This window comes from Protopterus annectens, chromosome 8.part0, assembly GCF_019279795.1.
Source record: "Protopterus annectens isolate FY-2018-M chromosome 8.part0, PAN1.0, whole genome shotgun sequence".
NCBI lineage: Eukaryota > Metazoa > Chordata > Ceratodontiformes > Protopteridae > Protopterus > Protopterus annectens.
In genome coordinates, this window is record NC_056741.1 from 1,207,155,702 (window position 1) to 1,207,170,473 (window position 14,772).

Genomic DNA, 14,772 nt, shown 5'->3' on the forward strand with positions numbered 1-14,772 from the left:
CCATAGCTGCCCATTTCTTCTACAGCAACAGCTGTGCATATACACTGAATTTGGAAGTAGATTAGGACACTCAAACCCCCAGGAGAGGGGTGAGGACAACAATAATAAGTTGTGATGCCAATTAGACCAGATTATATGTGTCCGGTGGACACGTGTGCAAAATGGACAGTTATGTAAGGGGTGAGATTTTTTTGGGGAACAGATTGCCCTTTTTTTTCAGGTGGGCGTGGGATGTTGGGGAGGGATAGTAGGTATATTTGGGGATGTAGGTTGGGTAGATTAACAGACAAGACAAACAAGATGCATACAGGGGCGGCATGTGAGACGTGGGGGGTAAACACCATGATGGGGAGGGTTGTTGGGAAATCGGAAGCCCATAAGCCCCCTAGTGGAAACAGTGGGACTGAGGTCCCCACCCATGCACAGTCACCACTGCACCTTCACAGCCCCAAAGGTGGCTGTGCTGGGGGCTGAGTCGCAGAACCAGGCTGACCCTCTAGTTGCGACACATGGCCCTCGAGCTGGCGTAGCAGATCACCAAACTGCTGGTTGAGCTAGTTACTCACCACGACCCGGACCTGGCGATGAGTGACAGATTCCTGTCCACACTTGATCCTGGGGGGGGGGCCCTGAGGCAGGTCCACCTGAAGGTGGTGCAGGACCAATGGACAAGCAGGTCCCAGGCTGGGCCCCAGACATGCTGGTGCTCGGTGCCATGGCCAGCTGAGGTGGGACAGGTATGCCCGCTGGGACCGGCCTTCCCAAACGTGCTATAGTGTTTAGATTTTATTATCATATGTGGGTTAGTAATAGTCAACACATTCCAGGGTTAGGGATAACAGCAAGCATGGAAATTCCAATTAACCCAGACACCAGATACGGAACAGTTGCATAGCAAATAGAACACATACATATATGGGACCACAGTGGTAATAACAAAGCATGCAAGTACATTGATGGCACCGTGCCACCAATGTTGGAATTATTCAGTGTAATACATGCATGGAAATAAATTGAAATATTTATCAACCAATAGGACATAATCAGAACAGTGGAGTCATTACATACCGGTTGAGGTGTGGATGTAGTTTATTGTTGGAGATATGGTGGGGGAGAGAAAGATGTCAATTAACAACTAGTATATTCCTGTAGTCCACATTACCTTCCTAGTCACTGCTGTTATCTTTACCTTACAAGTATTACTACACTACCCTATAGCCTTAGTTTGGACAGTGATATGGCTGTCATCATCATTATGCATGAACTGGTTTTACCTGCAGTATACACCTCTTACCTGGTATACCTGTGGAGGAAATGTTTGTTAACACTAACTGTTTCTACTCATACTCCCAGATTCCGGGTTGATGTTGTGCACATAGCTATCCAACTCTTTCTGCACAGACTCTGGCCATGTCTTGACCACATGCAAGTGTACCGGGACATATCTAGACTATTGCCCTCTTCAGCATTTAGTGACTTAACACACATATATACATGCTTTCCTACACAGTTATATTATGTAGCACAGTGTGGGTGACAGTGATACTTTATTATTCAGATAAACTGCAACACTAACAATTCCCTACAATACCAGAGTAAACAGTACCAATACAGGGTATCAAGGTTTTTATTTCTCAACACAGTGTTCGTATCCGACATACCTGTGGGAGCAATGTGTGTAAGCACTACCTGAATGTTGCCACACAAAGTTCCGGATTACACATTAATATTATGCAAATACATCTCACTCTGTTACTGTACACACTCTGGTCACAGCTTGACAACATGGGGGTGTAGATAGGACATACTTGGCTTATTACTCTCATAACAGTTTCGGGAGTTACTACAGTGACAGGTTTGTTCTCATAGATGTGTGACAATCACTTGTATTCCTTGTTTGCTGCCTGAACATCTGGGATCATCCCACAGACTTCCCAGGGGGACAGGGTGACAGGCAGTGGATATGGGCTCATATACTGGACATTCTGGTCTTATCTGTATAGTTGTGGGGTATGATTCTGTATGCAGCCTACTTCCATTTCCAGGATTCAGACCATGGCTGTGTCTGCTATAGCGTAAACACTGTCCATCAGAGTTGTGTGTGCTATATAGATATTGCTGTATATCTCCTATCTGCTTTCTGTCCTGCAATTCTCCTGTGGTTTTGCATTCTGACCTTGTATTACAACAGTCTATACAGATTTCCTAGATAGTTATATTTTGTAGGACAGTGTGGGCAACAGTGAGGAGTAATTCAGAGCAACTTCATCAGTCAAAATGCCTTACAATACCAAAGTAAACAGTACCAGTACAGGGTATCATTCTTGTATTTCTGGGCACAGTGTTGGTATCTGACAGACCTGTGGGAGAAATGTGTGTTAGCACTACTTGAATTTTGGCACACACAGTACCAGATTCCACATTACTATTATGCACACAAATCTCATTCTGTTACTGTACATACTCTGGCCACAGCTTGACAACATGGGGGTGTAAATGGGACATACGTGGCTTCTTACCCTCATAAGGTTTTGGGGAGTTGCTAGTGTGCCAGCTTTGTTTTCATAGTTGTGTGTCAATCAGTTGTATTTCTTGTTTGCTGCCTATATGTCTGGGATCATCCCACTGATTTCCCAGGGCGACAGGTTGACAGGCAACAGATATGGGCCATTAATTTACTAATACTTTTAGATTTATTTTTTATGACAGTACATGCAAGAGTATTACTGACCTGCCTTGCATCGCAACCTCTCCAGGTGACTTCCATAGGCCTCCTGGTTCGCGGCCTGCTCACTTGCAGCTGTGGAAGACATAAGAGGAATATTTAGCCATACCTATCCGTGATATACATGAGCTGGCAATTATTACACACATAGTGGAGTGATACTTACACACAGCTGGAACAGCCCCTGCCGTTCTAGCCTCTTGGATCCACTGTTCCAAGAGGTCCCCCTTATGCCGCTTCAGGTCGGCATAGTGATGCCTGACATGCTCACCAGTTTGGGGTATACCATTGGCACTGGTGAGGTCATGGGCGAGATGGCCCAGGCTTCCGCCTTATATTGAGAACCATGGTACTGGCCCTGCAGCAGTCTCTGTTCATTGTTTTTGATAAGGAGTCCTGCCATGACTCTGGACTCCTGGATGCACCAGCACTGCACCCAGAAGTGCACACCTTCTCCCCTTACTGCCATTGTGCCTGCAAGGGTAAGCTACAACCAGTTATGAGATGTATTCCTTCCTGTTGGGTTTAAGTAGGGCCGATTTTTGGTTGGCATTGTTTAAAGGGGTATAACACTGGGCACACTAAGTTAGCTGGCATACACATTGCTTACACCTCCTAAGCTGGCCTGTGTAATGCTTAGCATTGCTTACATTAGACTTTGCATTACATTTTCCTTTTGGCATTGATTTATTATTCATTACATCTTATATATATATGCCTGGTATCCATGATTCATGTGTACGTACACTGTATGGGGTCATTGTGTTTTATTGGGGACTTCAACACTCTATTACAATTACACCTCACTTCTGAGCTTACTGTTGTACTCCAGTTCACATATTTATGTTATGCAGTGGGTTATGGAACATATAACTGTATACTGATTCCTTTCACAGGTTCTGTTTGATTTTATTATAGTGAGGACTTGTTTGGTGATACCTCATTCTTCTGTACTGCTGTGATGGGTTGGTGGTTAACTACTGTGACTGTAGTGTGTAGGGTCCTGGGTTCAAGACCTGCAAGGCTGTTGAGGGGCAGAACAAGGGCCATGGGATACAGCGTGATTAAGGCACTTTTGAGCACTTGTAAGTGGGTTTGTGCAGGTTTGCGCAAGGGTAAGCAATGCTAGCCTCCAGTTAAATATGCTTACTGAGTTAGCTTCAAAGTCACTTAACCTCTGTGTGCATTGCTTACCCCCGCACAAACGGGCTTAAACTCGCTTTCTAGTGCTTAAATATGCTTACTACTGCTTATTGATGCTTACACTTGCTTACTAGTGCTTACTCCCGCTTACAGTTGCGCTGATTTAGATGGTAATATCTAATGGTTCTTGGGAAGGTGGGGGATTTGGAAGCTGTATGGAGTTGTCATTCATTACACATTTAACCTTCCATTTGTAGCCATGATTCCTGTGTACATATACTGTATGGGGCACGTGCTTATCTGGGGACCTTGCAACATTATGACACTGACACCGCACATGTGCATTTAATGCAGTACTCCAGTTCACAAATATATGTTATTTAGTGGGTTATGCAACTAAAATATTGGTCATAACGTGATTTGTCATGGAAAATGGAATGTGCTGCAGAGGGACTTGAACCAGGAATGCCTGCCCGTAAGACGAATGCTCTGCCACTGCACTATTGCTATACTGCTTCATTTGCATATATCTTCTTTGTTATCCTCTTCAGCCATTTAAGCTGCATTAACCGTAGCTAAGCGATGGGCACACCCAAGCACCTACAATTAGCTTTAATCGGTTTCTTAATAAAAAAATAAGGGTTTGTTCATTTTATTTGTATTTGCTATTGCTGTTGTACACATGAGGGAATGTTACTGAGGATATGCGGACACCTATGAGCAGTCTCGCTCATTTCTTTGGCCTTTCTACTGTTCTTCATTGTGGGGGCATGTATATTCTGAGAGCTCTGCTCTCAGACATGCCCCCTGCACTCTTACATGCTCCATGTAAGACTAAGGGCTCAGGCAGCACACCTTCATTAATATGCTTGGCCTGCTGCTCCTAAATGGCTGCTTCCATGCAGGACTAAGCTAGTCCTGCACGGAAGAATAGTAAATCCGTGGGGAAGTTTTAAACTCAGAAGTGCAATGTAATAAACAAACTTGACTATATAAATGTTGACATAGTATTGTCATAAAAATAATCTGCAGTTATTAAAAGGGCAAGTGCATACCTCATATTTAGATTGACAAAACACTGTGCAGAGGTGTTTTGAATCAATAAATAACAAACCTTGATATAGTAATAATTCACTACAGCTGAAACAATCAAAACCAGAGTTGTGTCCTTGAGTAATATATTCATCAGAAATACCTCACACTAGACAGTATTATGTGAGTTTTATACAATTACAGCTATTTTTTTATCAGTCAGTCTGAATAGTCCCAAAAAGCATTCATATAATGACATTATCAGTATATGTGAACATGATTGTCATTGACCTCTTTACATGCTTTAAACCATCCATAAAAAGTAGGAAAAAATAAGTTAATTTAAAGGCAAATATGCATTATGATAAATCACATTTTTTCATTTATCAATGTAGTTAATGGGATGAGTTTCAGAAGTTAAAAAATATATGCTCTAACTGAATTGGATATTTTCCCTTGAGCTATAATTGTCCTGTAAAATGGATAGATAATGCACATCTTGAAATACAACTTTAATATAAACTATGTAATTAATCTTCTAAAATTGTTTTTATTTCTGTGCTACACCAACCAACAGCATTAGATTTTTTATTTTACGTAAAGAAGAAAATACCTGGAATGTGATAAAGCCGACCTTGTTTTATTTATCATACCAATATGATTTGAGGGTGAATTATGTTTGAACAAATCTATTTTAAAATTAAATGAACTGTAATGTAACCGCCTTGAGCAATGGAAAGTGGTCATCAGTTATTATTCTGTTGTTTAACAGTATTTTGGGGTTCACTTCTTTCAGTTCCTAAGGAAAACCATGTATAATTTGAGCTTTAGACCCCTCCAAGTAAAATCATTTAGTCCATGTACTACAGCACAGTTTTAGATAAAATGTGTGCATAAACAAATGCAACATACATTTGAGGAAGAAGTACAGTTATGAATGTAATCATTTCATTCTTACAATTGATAGTGGAAGTGAAAGTGATTTTATAAAGTTTTCTGTTTACATAATTTTCAGTGTTTTTTTCAGTTACAGGGGATTCTTTATTTCTGTCATTATCCAAAAGTCTGGTGAAAAGGTTGCAAGCTGTTTCACAAAAATATTAAGGAAAAATGTTTCTGGCAGAACCCAGATGTATATATTCTTCATCTTGGGTATAAATCTAAATGTTTCCAGAACAGTTTTAACATTCTTCTTCATGTATAACATCCAAACAAAGTGCAGATAACAATGGCACGGCAACAAGACAAACGAAATAAAAGAAACATATTTATGATTAGAAGAAAGACACTGCTGGCTCCTAATAAACAACTTATTTATTTAATTGTCCGAAACCATAAAAACAAGGTAAAAACAACATAAGCGCTTTCATCCACTCACAAATAAAATTTGAACTTCATCAGATGTAAATTACTTTCAAAAATTTGTGGTTTAAAAGCTTTTGTGTACAAATCAGATTCTAAAATAAAAGATGACATCACCTGCTCTTCTCTTAATTCTCTCATCACAGCAATCACATTTATTTCAAAATAAACTGAAATCATATTATAAAAATTAAATATTTATAAAAAAAACTAAATTCAGACAATATTACCAAGCATCAATAGGTAATAATAAAATTATAATAACAAAATAAAAATCCTAGCAACACGAATGTAATATGTAAACTTACTGTTATTGCTAAAATTAGATACATGCAAAGGAGAATACCATGAATATGGTCAAAAATGGAAAAAAATAAGTTGAAATTGCTTTCAAACATTCTAATGTAATTTATTATCTAGTCATATATCTTATTTTTAATAGGCAATAAATAGACCAATAATCATTTATCCCAGGCCAGTTGTAAGCATTTAATTTGATCTGCCATATGAGCTGCTTTTTCTCCAATTCAGTTTGTTGTGAAATAAAAATGATTACTGTGTTGAGAGAATTAGGGGAGGAGCAGGTAATGTAATCTTTTATTTTAGAATATGATTTGTACAGCAAAAGCTTTTAAATTGCACATTTTTGAAAGTAATTTACATCTGATGAAGTTCATGTATTATTTGTGAGTAAATGAAAATGCTTATGTTGTTTTTACCTTGTTTTTATAGTTTTGGACAGTGAACTAAATAAGTTGTTTATCAGGAGCTAGCAGTGTCTTTCCTTTAACTATCATTTTGTTTCTTTTATTCTTCTTCATGTCTTTTGCTTGAGTTTCTGAAATAATTGAATGTATCCACCAAAGTAGAAATCCTGATCTGATGTTGACAAATTTCATGCATTTGTCAACCATTGTTATCTGATCCGATCCTTGGATCTGACTAGACTGATACTATAGCTCTTGGTCAACTGAAACTCTTGAGCTCCTCCCTACCCGAAGTGCACCAACCCCTAAAATACCTCAGATCTTGTTTGCCAATTTTCGCATATAGACATGGCCAGCTTGCTCTCGAGCTTTTCTAGAGATAAGTTTTCTTAAGGCTTTTTCTCTGTAAATACTTTATTAGATAGTTGTATACTTGAGTATTCTTGTTACCATTGGTGATATTCTCTTTCCTGCATCCGTAAAACTTTTTAACTCTCTCTTATGCACTTTTGTGTATTCTCTAATACTACTGTTGGTATTTCATTCCCTTTTTATTTTTTCCTCCATACCCTAGATAAAAAATATATAATATAAAAATATATATTCTTTATATATCTTTTTCTTCTTCTGTTAGCCAGATTTTCTTTTTTACAAAATGTCTTTTTCCATTTTTGACCAATGGATTTAAGAAATGTAAAATGTCGGCCATAAGTTGCCTTATACTGATGCCCATGACCTTTGTCTTTATTGTTTGAGCGCTGACCATCTTAATACCTACTGTGACAAATGCAACAGATTTAATGCACATGCTTTAGCAGGCAGGTGAAACAAAGTAATTTTGAAAGGGTTACTGCCAACCTCCTTTTCAGAAGACATATCTGGAGCTCAACCCTCCAAAACATTATCAACGAACACTCCTAAAAAGTCCCAGAAGAAGTCGGGTACATCTATTTCAACCATAAAGCCTCCTCTCAAAAACAGCAAGATTGGATCCAAAACCATCTGGATCCAAGATGTCTGCTATGCCTCCCAAGATGCCATTGAATCAGAGTTCTTCAACTGTGAAGATTCTTCCTAGGGTCCAATGTTTGACAACGATTGACACTGTTCCTTCAAGACTTCCATCTCCTTTCCTCGAGAGCAGTCCAAGTCGACATCCATTGCTTCATCTCATTCTTCCAGGAGTCTCACAGAAGCCAACATGGATAGAATGATGAGGAAGTTCCTCTCAGTGCAAATACAGATGGGGGTTCTCCCAGCTCCAACCCCTTTGGGTCAGGAAGCCTTAGCTAGATCTACTCCTCCAGTAATGTCTCCTTCTCCGATCTGAAACTTAATTTCTGAGTCCTTAGATCTAAGTCTGCTGAGACCATATGATTCAGATCTGAGAGTACTGGTGTCCTTGGATCCAAAGGTTTCTCTGAATGCACTGGCACCAATGAGTTTAGAACCCACTGGCTGTCAGAGCCAGAGCATACTGGTTGGATCTGAGGTGTTGGAATTGACTCTGAAGTTTTCAGAGTTGTCTCTGCCCCTTGGAGCTTTGGCCCAGGACAGTTGAGTTCCAGCCTCTGCCTCAGGTGGGTTGCCTTCAGGGCGGATGGAAGCATGACTTCTTAGTTCCAATGGCTTTCTTCTCCCTGGGACAATTTGCCTTTGAGGCAGTGGAGAAAGTCTTCTCTGCTTCGGCAGGACAGAGGGTCTCTCCCCCTTCTGACTTCTACACTCCATGCATGTTTGCGCCAAAAACCTTGACATTCAACTCCACAGGGACAGCAAGTCCAAACATCCCAGACCAACCAGCAGGGCATTACCCTCTCTTCCGATAATTCCCTGGCGCATCCCACTGAGGAAGTACCCAGGAAAAGGAAGTGCAAAAGGAGGTACTTAGATTCCCCTCAGGAAGACACAGAGGGTCGCTCAGATCACCCCCCCCCCCCAAAGATGTCTCAAATGGAGGCATTCTGGAAATCCTCAAGCAATAGGGTGGTTGGTCCTCCCAAAATCCTTCCCAGGGGGAATCAATGTTTTGGGAGGCATTTGAATCTGGTCCATCTACCTTCTGGGTGACTCTGCCCACTGAAGAACTCATTGATTTGATACTCAGCTTACATGGAAGGAACCTGATGTGTTGAACCCATCCCCAAAAGATCAGACCAAATTCTGGCACCCCCAACAGGAAGGGAATACTGGGGCAAGGGAGTACCTGAAGATGCCATGTTCGTGGTACTGCCCACAAAGAAGGAACTTGCAGAACAAAGTTCCACTGCCCATCCCCCTAATAGAGAGTCCAGGGCATTGGACAGTTCGGGAAGTGTGTCTATGCTTCAGCAACCTTTGCTCTTAGGTAACTGAACTACCTGTCATGCTTTATGAGGTTACAAAGAGATTTATTTGATTAAGGAGTTGTCAAATACTCTTTCAGGATCCACTATTGCAAGGGCTCATGCAGCTGAGGGCACCTCAAGGCCAGCAGTTTTGGGTATCTCAGTAAGTAGACATGCATGGGCATGTGCAACTTCAGGTCTTCTTTCACCAATGCTCCTTTTGACGGATCTTCCCTGTTTGGCCCAAATGTGAATGATACACTCTCCTGGTGTGAGAAGGATGGAAAGGCTCTCTGTGCTGTAGGAGTAGATTTTTTGACCCCCCCCCCCCCCCAAGGACCTTTTCTAGGAACCAATGTGGAGGATGAAAGAAGTGGTTCAAAAAATCCCAGGGTCCTTTCCAAGATTTATGTGGAGATGGTTCCCCAGAGATGGGGGGGGGGCACTAATGGAAGACGCTACCCACGAGGCAGAGGTCGCCCATAAAACCAGGGGTCTAGAGACATTTTCTCATGTCGGCCCTACCAGCACCCCTGTGAGGAGGCCTGATTGTCCACCTCTGGAGGCAAGCAGGGGTTGCTTTCCTTGCAACAGAGAGCCTGGTGGGATATCACAAAAGATGCTTGGGTGCAGAGGATTATTTTGAGAGGTTACATAATTCCACTTTCCCTTCCAGATCCAACTCTATGAAAAAGTCCCAGCATTCCACCCAGTCAGAGGAAGGAAGCAGCAATTCAAATACTAAAGCTGCTAGAAAAAAGAGTCACCCAAAAGGTTCCGCCAAACCAGAGAGAATTTGGAACTTACTCAAGATTCTTTTTAGTGCCAAAGAATACAGGGGACTGGAGATCAGTTTTGGATCTCAGTAACTTGAACAAGTCAGTTTGTCACTCAAAGTTTCTGATGGTCACGGTTCAGTTCATACTGCCTTTTCTAGGCAAGGACTATTGGATGTGCTTGATAGGCCCTCAAGAAGCGTACTATTACATAAAAATGAACAAGCGGTCCAGAAGGTTCTTATGCTTCTGGCTGGGAGACAGTTATTACCAGTTCAGAGATCTGCCCTTTGGTCTCACCACAGCCCCCAGTGGTGGCAACTCACTTGAGACTGCAGGCGTTCTGGGTGTTTCCATATTTAGACGACTGGCTCATTATCTCCCCAATCAGGCATCTACTCATAATAGGAAGAAACTATTACTCCAAGCTTGTTCCCTTCTGGGGATCACAGTAAACTACAACAAATCAAAGTTGCATCCATCACAAACATTGGAATTCATAGGAGCACATTTCAATACAGTATCTGCAACAGCATCACGTCTCTTAAACAGAGCTCAAACTTTAAAATTCCAAGTAGCAAAAATTATTCACGACACCAAAATTTCAGCCCTACTAATTCTTCAAGCCTTGGGGTCAATGTCAGCAGCCCTAATTCTTGTTCCTCTGGCAAGATATCTTAGAGAGAGAATCTTAGAACTGATATGTGGGGGTTGGATGAAGACATAAAAGAAATGTAAACAATTAGAAAATGAAACTGATTTTTGTGCAGACCACAAAACAGAAGAAAAATATATGGGTTACCTGATTGTTCAAAGGATCTTTGCTGAAATTTAATGAATACTTCCTATGTAATTGAAATTCCCATCAACAAGGGTTTTGTTAACTGGTTAGTTTAGCAAAGATAGTGCTGTTGCTTTCATGAATTGACTCCAAGCTACAGGAAGTAGGAGTAAAGGTAATAAAAAAGTAAATAAAATAAAAGTAAATAAAGTGAATAGCAATTAAAATGAAGTTGTCTTTTTATTTCTCTGTGAGTTACTCAAACTCAGAGTTAATATATTTGGAGCTTGTGTATGTCGTGACAAAGCACACAGATTGTTGATTTATATTGAGTGCTTGTTTATTCTATGCCAGAGCTATAAACAGTTTGAGTGGTTGTTAGTTTTCAACTCTCCAAGTCTCAGAAAAGTGAGGCTTGGATCATTAGGGCTCTGATGGTTTGATATCTATTGTTTGGAACCAGGGTGGGAGGCATTATAGCAATAACCCACGCCTGGGTGTGGGTAATGTGGGATTTACCCACGGTTGGCATGGTTTCGCCCACGGGACCAAACAAAGACATCCCGCATTACCCACACCCAGAAGTGAGTTATTGCTATTATACTATGACATTATTTAAGAAAAGAAATAATTACTTTTCTTAAATAATGACATTGTATAATGCCTCTTTGCTGCCCTTCCGCAGCAGGCTGGTATCCGCGGCAGTTCTGATGTACTGCGCATGCCTATGCAGTACATCAGAGCTGTGGCCAAAAGCAACGGAGAAAGCAAGATCTCCGTTGCTTTTTACTGTTTTGCTATGTTAAATGGGTTTAACATAGCAAGACAGCTTTAAAATAAGCAACGGAGATCTCCGTTGCTTATTTTAAAGCTGTCTCGCTATGTTAAACCCATTTAACATAGTGCGACAGGTTTAAAAAAAAAGCAACGGAGAAAGCAAGATCTCCGTTGCTTTTTACACACTGTGTCACTATGTTAAAGGAGTTTAACATAGCGAGACAGCTTTAAAAAAAGCAACGGAGATCTCCTTTTCTTTTTTTAAACCTGTGTCGCTATGTTAAACTCTTTTAACACAGCGAGACCGTGTTTTAAAAGAGACTTATACTAATGGAAAAAGTCCGGGCAACCGGACCTTTTTCCATTAGTATAAGTCGATTTACAACATGCACGCTGGCCAATCAGCTTGCACGTTTTGGAATATTAATGGGGGGGTCATGGTATAATACCAAGTAACACACAATAGGCAGGAGCAGAAAGGAGGAAAAAGATTAAAACTGATATTAATCTGACTGTATGGCAACCAATGTAGAGATAACCTCTAGTAAAAAAGCAAATGCATTATAAGCAGAAAGACAAGAGGTGATATTTGGTAAAGGGTATGATGTTGATGAGACATTGAAGCATTTCTTTATTCATTGCTAAAGTTCAAGTTCAGATTTGTTATATTGCCCATAAACAAGCCCTTTGCATAAAATGCAAATAATAAATGGTAAAACACAAACAGATGTACAGATTAAAACAATAAATGACTTTAATACTGACAACATATAGGCCAGTTAAGAATGCTGCAAGGCCTATTAAGAATACTGAAATGTTAAAATAATTGAATACAGGGAATGTAAAGAATGTTCAAACCTCATGAGCTAGTTCAAATATAAATTGAAGGACCTCTTGAGAAGCCATTTCATAAAAGGGACTGCCTCCTCCTACCACCCAACACTACAACCTGTGAGAGATGCACTTATATAGCCAAACTGGAAGCAAAGCTGTCTTCACCCAAGACTGGACTAGACAGTCAAGAGGAGAAGGTAAACACTTGCACCACACCACACTCATCACATAGTCCCTCAAAACCTACACCACCAAAACACACACATAGAAACACAAAACACACACCAACATTCACGGAGGCTCTCAATAAAAACCTGCCCAAGCATCAGGGACCTCCAAAGCAGAAACACAAGCAATCTCCACCCCCAATACAACCCAAATGATACATAGCCCACAAACTCAGTGTGTCACTCAACCACAGCCCATGAGGCATAACAACGTACCCAACACTCTAGTCATAGGTGACTCTCTAGTCAGGCACACTGATGTTCCATTTACCAGGCTAAACAAGGAGAAAGTTACTGTCAGCTGCCTGTCAGGTGCCAGGATCCACCACATAACACACGCACTCAAGTCACTCCATAACAAGTACAAATATGACACTGTCATTGTCCATGTTGGTGTGAATGACCTGAAACGTACCTCCTTGGACTACATGAAAAGAGACATGGAGGAGCTGTCCGATCTTGTAGCCCAGGCAGGTATGACCCTAGCACTGAGTACCATCCTGCCATCACCCAGAATGATACCACAGTACAAGGACAAAATGATTGACTTCAGCAATTGGCTAAGCTTCTGGTGTCATTCTAAGGGGATCCAGTATTTGTCTGCCTGGGACGACATGATCAACAGACCCCGATGCTTTGCCAGAGATGGCCTGCACCCGTCGCCCTTGGGATTCCGAATACTGGCTAAGCCTCTTGCCATTCCTATAGTGCCTTTTTTAGGCAAGGTTCAAATGACAAATTCACCACCGTAACAGGTACAAGCAAGCAAAATCTGAGGGTAATGCTACTCAATGCTAGAAGTCTAAACCTCAAAATGCACTCACTCGAGGCACTCCTTAAAATGGAGAACATCGACATCTGTGCAGTGACAGAGACCTGGTTCAAAGCTCCAGAGAGCACACCTGCATTACCAGGCTATAATTCGTACCACACCTTTCAGCCACCTAACCCGGAACGAAGCACTAAAGGTGGAGGCGTGTCCATATTCATTAAGGATATCCACACCTCCTGGCTAGTTGCACAGCATAATGCATCCGAGATTATCCAAGTGCAACTAACTCTGGGCAAGACCGCAATCCAAATTGTAGCTTGCTACAGACCCCCCACCATGCCTCAGGATTCACACTCCTCATTTCTTGATACACTGGAAGGTATTAGGGTACAACTCAACACCCTAATAATGGGCGATTTCAACTACCCCACCATTAACTGGGAAAACTATTCATGTACCAACTCTTTTGCTCAACGTTTTCTGGAATTCATAAATTCCAAGCCTTGGATCAAATCAAGTTATTCACACCCCCACCAGGGGCAGCAATATCCTAGACCTAGTCATTACCAACATGGGCAACCGGTGTTCCACACCAGAGGTCAATTCCTCGTTGGTCAGATCTGACCACAAGCTAATCACCCTAGACATCCACATCCCGCCCCCACCCCCAGTTAGGAAAACCACCGTAAAAATCTTCTCCAAAGCCAACTTCACACTTAAGACAGAAGTGGCAAACTTCATGAATGACACCCATGCAGATGGACAATAGAGGTAAGACTGCTGAATCCTACACAAATGCACTTTATAAGCACTTACACGAGTGCATGGATCATGCTATCCCTAATAGAACCAAGATGCTATCCTCCAAAAAAAGGAAGCCAATCTGGTGGTCTCCTGCCATAAACAAACTCTACAACAGAAGAAAGAAACTGTTGCGCAAAAGAGAGTAAAATCCCATGACTGGAGGAACTCCCTGGTTAACCTCAGTAAGAAGCTGAGATCCCTCACAAAATCCTCCAAAGCTAATTACGAAAACAAAATTGCCACTGACTCTAAAGACAACCACTAAGCATTTTATAGCTATGTCAAGAATCTCAATGGCAGCACTCAGATCTGTTCTGAGTTACAGCACAATGGCACTAAATATACAGAACCAACTGATATTGCCATCATCTTGGCAGATAGGTCCACTGCTAACTTTACCCCCTCTCACCCCCTAGAGGGCCCATCTCTATACCGGAAGAATGCAGAGTTCCTGTAATCACGGCTGCACAGGTAAAAAACACACTCTCCAAAGCCAAGAACACAG

At 41.3% G+C, this 14,772-nt stretch overlaps 1 protein-coding gene across 2 annotated transcripts in view; it reads left to right on the top strand.

Moving 5' to 3' along the window:
* Nucleotides 1-14,772, top strand: part of LOC122809310 (guanylate-binding protein 1-like) — a 668,410-nt gene that overhangs the window by 619,412 nt on the left and 34,226 nt on the right. The window lies entirely within an intron of this gene.